The following is a 10,314-nucleotide window of genomic DNA, read 5'->3' on the forward strand; positions in this document are numbered from 1 at the left end:
ATAGAACTTTTACAATTGCTTACTAATCAACTAATATCTGGTGTGTTCGTCTTTGAAAGTTTTCTATCCGTTTGTAAGAATTTATATTAAGTAATAACTGAATTACTCGGCGTTACCCAGGTTAGTGCGATCTTGTTCAGATTAGTAAACAATAGATATGAAGATACATAATTATTTTAAAATATCTATATTTTATTTTAAAATATCCAAATTGTAAATTTAATAGAATTTAGAAGAAAGGGGAAACAATATTCATTGTGTAATTTGTTGTTGGTGTCGAAATGAATAAATTGTTGCTGCTTCCAACTCGTGAGCAAACAACATAGAGTAGGCCGTAGGAGAAACATGTAATAGAGAGATGAAGTCCAACTACCCTGAGATTTGTTAATTGAAATAATAGGTAACTGAAGCCTCTTAAATTGAAATGAAGCCTCGGTAGGTACGAGAGGAAATTTTAGAATAAAGATATTTTCTTCTTTGTGACTACTTGTTATGATTGTTGCCTGTTGGACATGGAAGTAACAATTAAGCGAGTTCCATCGCACAGGTGAGGCGGGTCAAGATTTCTAAGCAACATTCAGTTTGAAGTTTTGAGGTGGCATTCCTGTGGGTTTAAGTGTGTTCAGAAATTCAACAGGGTATTGAACAGCCTGATCTTGATCGATTGTTGTGGGAATTGATGGAAAAGTCATTTCTGGTGTATCTGTTAACTTTTGAAGTTCATGATCGAGTTTATCAACCATTTCATTAGTTGGAGCCAGTATATCTCTTTCAGATAGCCAGTTTACAACAGTGTAATTGACAATCACACATACACTCACACACACATACACTCTCACATACACTCACACACATATACACTCTCACATACACTGACACACACATACACTCTCACATGCACTTGCATACATATACTAAGACAGTCACACACAGACATACATTTACGAAACGAACATGCACCCACACACACACTCACAGACACATATACACTCATATATAGAATGTGTCGTGGTGGCGGTGGTTATATAAAATGTTCTTTACTATGTCGTACATAACGAACGCACAAACACACACGCACTGATAGACACATACACACGCATATACAAAATGTGTTATCGTCGTCATCGTCGTGGTATAAAATGCCCTTCAGTATGTAACACGTAACGAACGCGCAAACACACACACTTTCACAGACACATACACTCTCATATACAAAATGTAACGTCGCAGTCGTCGTGGTATAAATTTTATTGTAGCTGACAATAAAAAGATTATTTTCGAGAAAATGTTATAATGTTTTAATCGAAATGAAAATAAAAGTTACATGTTGACACTCGTGGGGTGTAATTCGTTGTAAAATTTGATTGAGTTGGTAGAGCCGTTTGAGAATGTATATGGAAGAGAGAGACAAAGAATTTTATATAGAGAGAGATAATAAATACAAAATTTGTACATAACTTGGATCTATTTTAACAGTTGTAGAAAGAAATCTATTACAGAATGAAGAAAATAATTCACATTTTATCACATTAAAGAAAATTCAATTCTGACAAATTCGGAAGTGAATTCAAGAAAACGGGACAAGTTTTCCTGGTGCTGTCTTTGTTGTTGGCGTTTTTGTTGTAGTTGTTATTTATTTTTCAGTACGGGTATAACAATATTTAATTAATTGAGGAATTCCACCCACACATCCCAAACTATAAAAACAACAACGACAATAACAACGGGAATATTTCTTTATTCAGCAGTAATTCATAAACTTCCGAAAACAAAGCCTTTACCGTGAAAATAACGCACATTTAGAGAGACAGGGAGAACATGTGGACAGGATAGAGAGCGATCTCCATTTTCCTTCTTATTCATAACATACAGCTTCCATGATTTACTAAAATGTTTTCACATGTTCGATATATATAGTTTCCATATGGTCCTGCCAAGCGTACACGCCAGCTTTCTTTTAAACAGTCTTTTCAAGCGATAGTCTTTCCTGAAAGTAGATGACTCCTTTCTTTTTCTCCCTTATTGTCTTCATTTTCATTTTATTTACTTTATTTTCGGTTTTATAATAGTTCACTTCCGGTCATTGGTTTCCAAGAAATCTACCCAAGGCATCGGACTCTAAATTCTTTGCTGTCTACTTGAACAATCAACAAACATTGTGTGGGAGTGTGAATACTTGAACGCGTTGGTAATTTGTAAACAAATATGAGCGCGCGCGAGCGTGTATGCAAACACACACACAATGGAATACGATATACACACACACGCACGTGCGCGCGCACACACACACACGCACATACACACACACACACGCACACACGCACGTACACATACACGTATTTATCTGCATTTTTTCTAGTACTGAAAACAAGACTTCTAGTTTTAATTTGCTTTTGTTTCCCCAATTTTTTTCCTATGCGTGCGTTAGTTCCTTACATTTCGTTTCGAATAATAGTGACAATTGTGATGGATTTAGAAACCTTATTGTTTCCATAGAACTGTTAGGAACTAATAGGAATATACGGAAAACAAACTAACAAAAATGTTAGAACTCGGACATAGTTTATGTCTTCACTAAGACAGGTCAATGTAAAGAGAGACATAGCTAAACATACGCAAGTAAACATGTACTGCCACCACCCCGCACACACTCACACGCAAGTACAGACACACTTATGCACGCACATGCAAACACTTGCACCCACAAACACATGTACACACACATGATTGTAGTTATAAATAGCAGACCAGAATATATTGGGTAAACAATGCTCCTTAGTGAGAAAAGACGAACAACCATCTATCGGCCTCGAACCACACATCTTTTGTATCCCGGAGGGTAGCGATACCATTACACTTTAAAAAAAAGATGCACATCTGACTTTCAACCATCCAAATATTTTTTGCAATTAATATTTTTAAAATATTAAGGAGGCGAGCTGGCAGACTCGTTGGCAGGTTGAGAGAAAATGCTTCGCAGTATCTCGCCCGTCTTTACGTTCTGAGTTCGAATAGCGCCTTTCATTGTTTTGAGATCGATAAAATAAGAAGAGTTGAGTACTGGATTTGATGTAAACGACTTACTTCCTCCCCTAAATTGCCAAAATTAGAAACCAATATATTTTGAGTTATTATTTATAAGTACAATGAAGCAGCTTCGTAAAAGAGATTTATCATATTTTTGAATCGTTCTTAATTTCAATCTAAATGTAACTAAACTTCCTGTCTTGCTTGTAAGATAAGAAGTTGGCCTTTCGGAAGTTGCAGAGCCACATTGGTGTAATTGTACCATAACTAGCTGGTATAGGGTATATGCGTTGTTTGAGCCTTGCAGATGAATTTCAACATTTATCCCCTGCAAGTTTCTTTGGCTAATTCATCAAGAGCTATGTTTATAGCCACATTCATATTCCGAAAACCTTCGTAAAAGAGCTGTACACAAACACACACAGATGCACACGAACATGTATGTAAGTGTGTGTATGTGTGTGTATGTGTGTGTGTGTGTATGAGTGTAATGTATACGTAATATGAAGGTTTGTCACATGAGCTTTCAGCTTCAACAGAACTATTGGTTTCTTCCATACCTAGCATATATTATCCCATAAATAATGCGGTTTTTAAATATTTCTTTTATTTTTTCAAAATTAAGATAAACTGAGTTCTTTTTTAATCTAAAATATACTCTCCTTCATTTTCTACAATGCTCTTCCAACTATCAGGTAGATTTGCAAGGAACCTCTTCCAAAATTCACTGTTTTGACCTCGTCTACTGAATTCATATATTTTCCCGTCCAAATGATTTTGAAGACTGTGGAATAAATGTTAATCTGATGGAGCAATGTCCGATGAATATGATGGTTGAGCAACGTTTCACATTCAAACTACTCCAGCCTTTGGAATGTCATCCTCGATGTATGCGGCTGAGCATTATCCTAATGGAAAAACACCTTTCGTCTTGATACCAAAGATGATCGTTTTTTCTTCTAGCGCTGCTCGCAGTAGATCTCTTTTGTTATTATTTGGCTTGAGTTTAAAAGTTCAAAGTTCACTAATTTCCCACCCACTGTCTTCGGCGCTTGACCATTTTATAGAGAACCCATTTCTCGTCACTGGTCACTATTCGGTCCAAAATAGATTCATTCGTGAGACGTGACAGCAAAGAAGAGCACACATTTACTCTCTGCGCCCGATTAGATTCGGAAAGTTTGTGAGGAACCCATTGACCCAATTTTTTGACTTTTCATATGGAACGCAGCTGTCGATGAATGGTTGAATGACCAAATCTAAGTTTCTCTGCTAGATCTTCAACAGTTACAATGAGACTTTATTCACCCAAGTTTTGTAGGACACCTTGTTGAGCTTTACAGATCTCCAGAATGACGCACGTCTTCTAGGCTTATTTTTTGATCCCCATATACTGTATTAATATTCCTCGCACTTTCTGCTGCGTTGTTACCTTTATTGAACACATACAGCAAGATATGCCGAATATGCTCCTTTGTCACTTCCATTATAGCTTTGAAAAAAATAACTGTTAAAATCGAACTACACTCTTCAAAACTTGCTCTAATTTATTTGCCATACATACATTCGTACGTGCATCCATCCATCCACACATATATACATAAATTTATTAGATGAGTTTTACGTTTCAACAGATGTATTGAATTTTTCTCTAACTAATATCTGGAAACTATTTGGTGCTGTGTCAGGGACTGTCAATGAATCATCGCATTCTGTCTAATATGTCGTATTTCTTGCTAGTATATTTTTTGATACGCTCTAATTAATAATATTCTTTGATAATAATTCCCAACTTTACACAATGTTTGACATCATTTTAAAGCTTTTGCTTCTGAGTTTAGAATGATCTCTTTACTAATTGATTTATAGGCCTTCAAAATTCATTGCTTAATGTAATAAAACAGGATTTTGTAGTTTGGCGAGTATATAGTTGTCATTTGTTTGCCACTAGTAGCAAAGGGGTGTAATCAGTTTTCAAAGATTACACCATTCTAAATGTGACTCCGGTTTTAGCAATTGTGTTTCAAAGTTTAGAAATAACATAAATGGATTTTAATCATACCAGCTGAACAATAAAAAAACAAAGAAATTATTTGATGTCAACGAGGATGCGCTGAAAAGTTCATAGGCTAACTATAAAGAAGTGATGCTAGAGCTGTGAAATCTTGTGTGCATTAATTTCAATTCTCTTTATTAGTAGCTGCGTTGTTTCTTTCCAGGTAAACTCACAAATGACTGTTCTAAGAAGACGTCAACTGTAACCAGTAGCGATTTCTTTTGAAAATGGACAAACTTTGACATCGTTATTTTATCAAGTACCTGTTGGAAAAACGTTTATCTCTCCGCCCAAGGATATTCATGTTGACATCATGGCTACGTTAGAGATGGCACTCCAGCTTTCTCAACAGTGCAAAAGAGGGCAGCTAAATTTAGGAGGGGAAGGGAGAGCCTCCAAGATCTGGAGTCCTGCAGCTGCCACCACCGACGGAAACATCGATCGTGTTCACCACATGGTGATGGATGAGAGGCGATTCATAATAAATCAAACAGCCAATGCATATCCCATGAGCTGAGAATATTCTGCACTAAGGATTTGGCATGTTGAAGGTCTCTGCTCGGTGAGTGCAACGTCTTCTGAAACTTGTTCAAAAGCACCCCAGGCTGATCACGGCACAGGAAAATCTGGCATTGTTTGGGGTAGATCCTGCTGGTTTCCTTGAACTTTCTTCACACAAATAAGTGTTGGCTTCATCACTTTGAGATAGAAACCAAGAGACACTCTATGCTCCAAACAAGGCCATGGTCCTTTCTTCTGCAGGTAAGTTCGGGATGCAAAAGGCGTTGTGTTTCTTGACTATCTTCAAAAGGGCCACACCATCATTGAAAATTACTATGCCAATTTGCTGAGGCAGTTACGAAAGGCTATCTAGGCGAAAGGGTCATGAAAACTGACGAAAGGGGTCTTGTTTCATCATCACAATGCTCCAGTACACAAGTCCTTGGTTTCAACGGCTGCTGTGCGTGGCTGTGGCTTTGAACTGGTTGACCACCATCCCTATTTTTCTGATTTGGATCTATATAACTATCATCTGTTCCCCAGCATGATAAAACACTTGACTGGGAACCAGTATCGTTGTGATGATGACGTCGTATATGACTTTTCTTGACCAACAGGATAAAAACTTCTTCACTAATGGAATACAAGCACTGCACCACAGATGGAACAAGTGTGTGGGCCACAAAGGGGATTATGTTGGAAAATAAACCTCATTTGGTCACATTCCATGAGAACATCTTGGTCAACCTATGAACGTTTCAGCCGATCCCCGTAGATGTCTCTTTTTCTGAAAATATACAAATTTATTTTAGACTGTATTGTAAATGTCATGTAAAAGCTATATAGCTGGTATATCGTAGACAAAATGTGTGATCTCATTTTGACGAAAGTATATCCGGCAGAGACTTACTGGAGCGTTATCTGTTTCTTAAAAATTACGCAATGTTATTTAAAATGAATGGAAGATTTCTCGTTGTGGAAATCAATTAAACAAAAGTTTATCGATAACTGAAGAAATAATCAATAATTTTATTGCAACAATAAATTCATTTCAACTTGAAAACTGATCCAGATAGTTTAAAAGGGCAGCATGAATATCGTAAGGTTCATGATTTAAATATTAATGATATCATAAATTAATAGCTGCGTTCAAAGTATACGGAGAGCAGCCGATGTAGAATAGTGTAACGTTGGACAATTTAAGATATCGCGTATTGAACTCGTTGTTTACACAGTTGGTGACCGTCCTGTACCCATATATATATATATATTATATATATATATATATATAGATATATATATATATATATTATATATATATATATATATATTATATATATATATATATATTATATTATATATATATATATATATATATATATATATATATATATATATATATAATATATATATATATATATATATATATATATATATATATATTATATATATTATATATATTATATATATATATATATATATATATATATATATATATATATATGTATATATTATATACACACAAGTGCGCGTAGATACACTCATATATACGTATGTACATACAAACACATTCAACTATAATCCCCATTCATAGCTGCTGAACTTCCTATGCTAGGTAAAACTACCTACTACCATAGCTGCTGCTACTGGGCGGCATACAAAACCTGGGCAACAATCCTCTCACTAAGAGGGGGACGGTCATCTCTGATTGTATAATATTTCAAAATATATTCCAAGGTGAGAGTCTTACTACGAAATCTGTTGATCTTGGTACTGAATCAATTGTTTCTGCTATCAAAATCCAATAGTTACATGTTAGGATATGCGACTGCTAGAAATATTAATGTAACCCATAATTTCTTCGCGGATGATCGAACGATCTACGCTAAAACTGTGTACAATGCAAAAGACAAGTAGAATTAGTAACAACATTCTCAGCTTATGTAGGAATGAAATTTGTCCAAAAATGTTTGTATTTGAATGTTAACCTGTTAAGTTAATCCCACAAACCCAAACCCCGTGCATCAATCGCTTCTCTCTATCTCTCCTAATAATAATATGATGACTCGAGAATATTATTCCAGACTTGGAAAAATATAGCATTAGGAACTCACCTCTTACAAGACAATTTCCAACAACGTATTTGTAGCACCGGTGCTGATTCCAACAGTTGGTTTACTTAGCGGTGTCTGAAGGAAATCTACTCCTTAGACAGTAAAACCCGCAAGATACTGACATTACCTGAAACTCCCGCAGAAACTGATATTGACAGATTCTACCTACAATGATATGCAAGAGATAGAAGCTTGAGAGCAGAACAGACGACCTTCAAATGCCCTATTAGATTCTCTCAGACAACACCTGTTACAGAACAACAGCAAAAATAAATATATATACCTAGTCCTCAATGTGAAGAGAGCAGCATTCTACATGTGAGCTCCTCAGGAAGTATTCTCTTCCTGACGAACATCATAAAATGCTAAAACAGGTGGAACTAACATACCTCAAGAAGACCTGGATGTGAATCGCTCAGCACACACACACGCACACACGCACGCGCGCACACCCACACACCCACGCACACACACAAAGACTATGCATGGCTGTTTCCCGAAAATGAAGCTCAGGCTTTGTTTGGCTCGTGCTAATCACATAAAACTTCGAAGGCTATGCATTTGAATTCTAAGAGTAAGAGAGCGCTACAAAATACTTTATAAACAATTAAGACAGTGAGGCCTGTGGAGATACAATCAAGAATGTCGATTATGTCAATATTTCACTGAAAGACTTCAAGCATGTGATTAACAGCTACCCAAAAATACCATCAAGGTTACTATCATCCTAATGCGACTCGACATTATCACTGAAACAATATATGATGCCATCAGAAAAAAAAATGATAGCTCTGGGATAGATATGGAGAACCACCTTGTTTTTGAATACATGTATAAACATCAGCTCAAGGAATATTGGCGGAAGATTTCCATCAAAACTTCTACCAAGTGCAAATGTAACATGCCTGATTTGGGATGAACAAGAAAAAGTATATTCTGTCACAGAGATCAGCCGCTCTGCTGATGTGAATACCTCTTCGAAAAATCAAAGAGAAAGAGAATAATTATGAACCATTGCGTTGAAGCCTCCAGCTTCTACATCCAGATTATAATTTTATTTATAACAATAACAATTAGAGCACTTGGTTTTACGAGTAAATGCCTCAGTCACAATTCAGATAGTAAGGGGTTTTCAGAAAAAATACAAATAAAATGTGTAAACAGAACAGTAGAAGTATGCAAGACTTTTCTCAAGGTCAAAATGGGAACTTGCTTTTGTTATCTGCCTTCAAACTATGAAGATATGTATCTTTATCAGAAACCAGCTCCTTTGTTAAAGAGAGACTTCAGATAATAAAAATTGAAAGACAACATCCATACACACATGTATACATAGACATACATACATATACAACACACATACACACACACACACACACACACACACACACACACACACACACACGCACACACACACACTCATACATACATACATATATACATACATACATATACAACACGCACATACATACACACATACATACATACATTTATACATAGATAAATACATAGATACATACATACATACATACAAGAGTCGAATAGGTGTATATTTCTTCAGTTGGAAACAAAATTGATTGAAAACCCTGTCACGCTTGATAAAACTCGGAGTTTTAGTCAGTTTTTGTTCCAGTAGACCGAATTAATTGTATACATATGTATGTATGTATGTATTATGTCAGGTCACTTCGAGTGCTACTGGTAACATGTAACCCAGTACAACCTGTTGCATGGTCGGGTCGTCGGCGACTAAACCGGCAACTCCACCAAGTTTGCTTGGTGAGGAGTGTGTTTATTGGGCACCCTGCGTGATGAAAAACAAAACCCGTCAAAGGGCGGAGGAACTCTTGAGAGTCAACGGCCATCCAATAAATGTCTTAAGGCTGTATCATGCGCGGGGGCATAGAAATAATCGGACTGAATACCCGATCGCGCGGTTAAACCATTGGAAGTGAAGGACTCCTAGCCTTTGTTAGGGCATCCTTGTAGGAGAAAGTAACTCAGGTAACTGGGATAACTCCGACATAAAACCTGCGGCTCAGTGGTTACCGGTGATGTTGACTTGTTCTTCTTTTCGGATTATGGCTGTTGCTTAGTGAGTGGGATTGACTCAGTGCACAACCTTTCCTCGCTTTAAAAAAAATCTTCTTGCACGATAACAACATTGATTGATTGATTAAACTGATTAACTAATTCATGATTGTTGATGGTGCTATGAGTCTCAACTGAATGGCTGGCTGTAGCCTTAAAAAGCAAAAAACTCAATGATGTACCAAAACAGTATAAAAATAAATGGCAGTAAGGACTCTGGAACCACATCAGTTGAAAGAGTCTAGCCGGCAGGGGATCCAGAGCATCACAGTCTGAACCCGGCCATCATCATGCTACTGTGATAGAACCAAAGAAAATATTGAATATTGGCTGTTGGAATGTACGGACACTGCTTCACCGCGAGCCCTCTGAATGTCCTAAAAGAAGGACTGCGCTTGTTGCGAAGGAGCTATGATCTTGACATCGTTGCTTTATCTGAGACGAGATTACCTGGAGATGGTCATCTTACAGAATCTTGTGGAAAATATACATTCTTTTGGATAGGGAGGAATGAAGAGTTTAGAG

General features: G+C 36.6%; 1 long non-coding RNA gene across 1 annotated transcript in view; it reads right to left on the reverse strand.

Annotated features, from left to right (window-relative positions):
• The window catches only part of LOC118765279, a 7,934-nt gene extending 5,064 nt beyond the window's left edge, over nucleotides 1-2,870 (reverse strand). Inside the window, exons 1-2 of the long non-coding RNA XR_005001118.1 lie at nucleotides 2,856-2,870; nucleotides 1,198-1,204 (exon numbers count right to left, since the gene is read on the reverse strand). This is a non-coding gene — a long non-coding RNA (uncharacterized LOC118765279). The remainder of the gene's footprint in view (nucleotides 1-1,197; nucleotides 1,205-2,855) is intronic.
• Nucleotides 2,871-10,314: the final 7,444 nt, after the last annotated feature.

The sequence above is a fragment of the Octopus sinensis genome, linkage group LG11, assembly GCF_006345805.1.
Source record: "Octopus sinensis linkage group LG11, ASM634580v1, whole genome shotgun sequence".
NCBI lineage: Eukaryota > Metazoa > Mollusca > Cephalopoda > Octopoda > Octopodidae > Octopus > Octopus sinensis.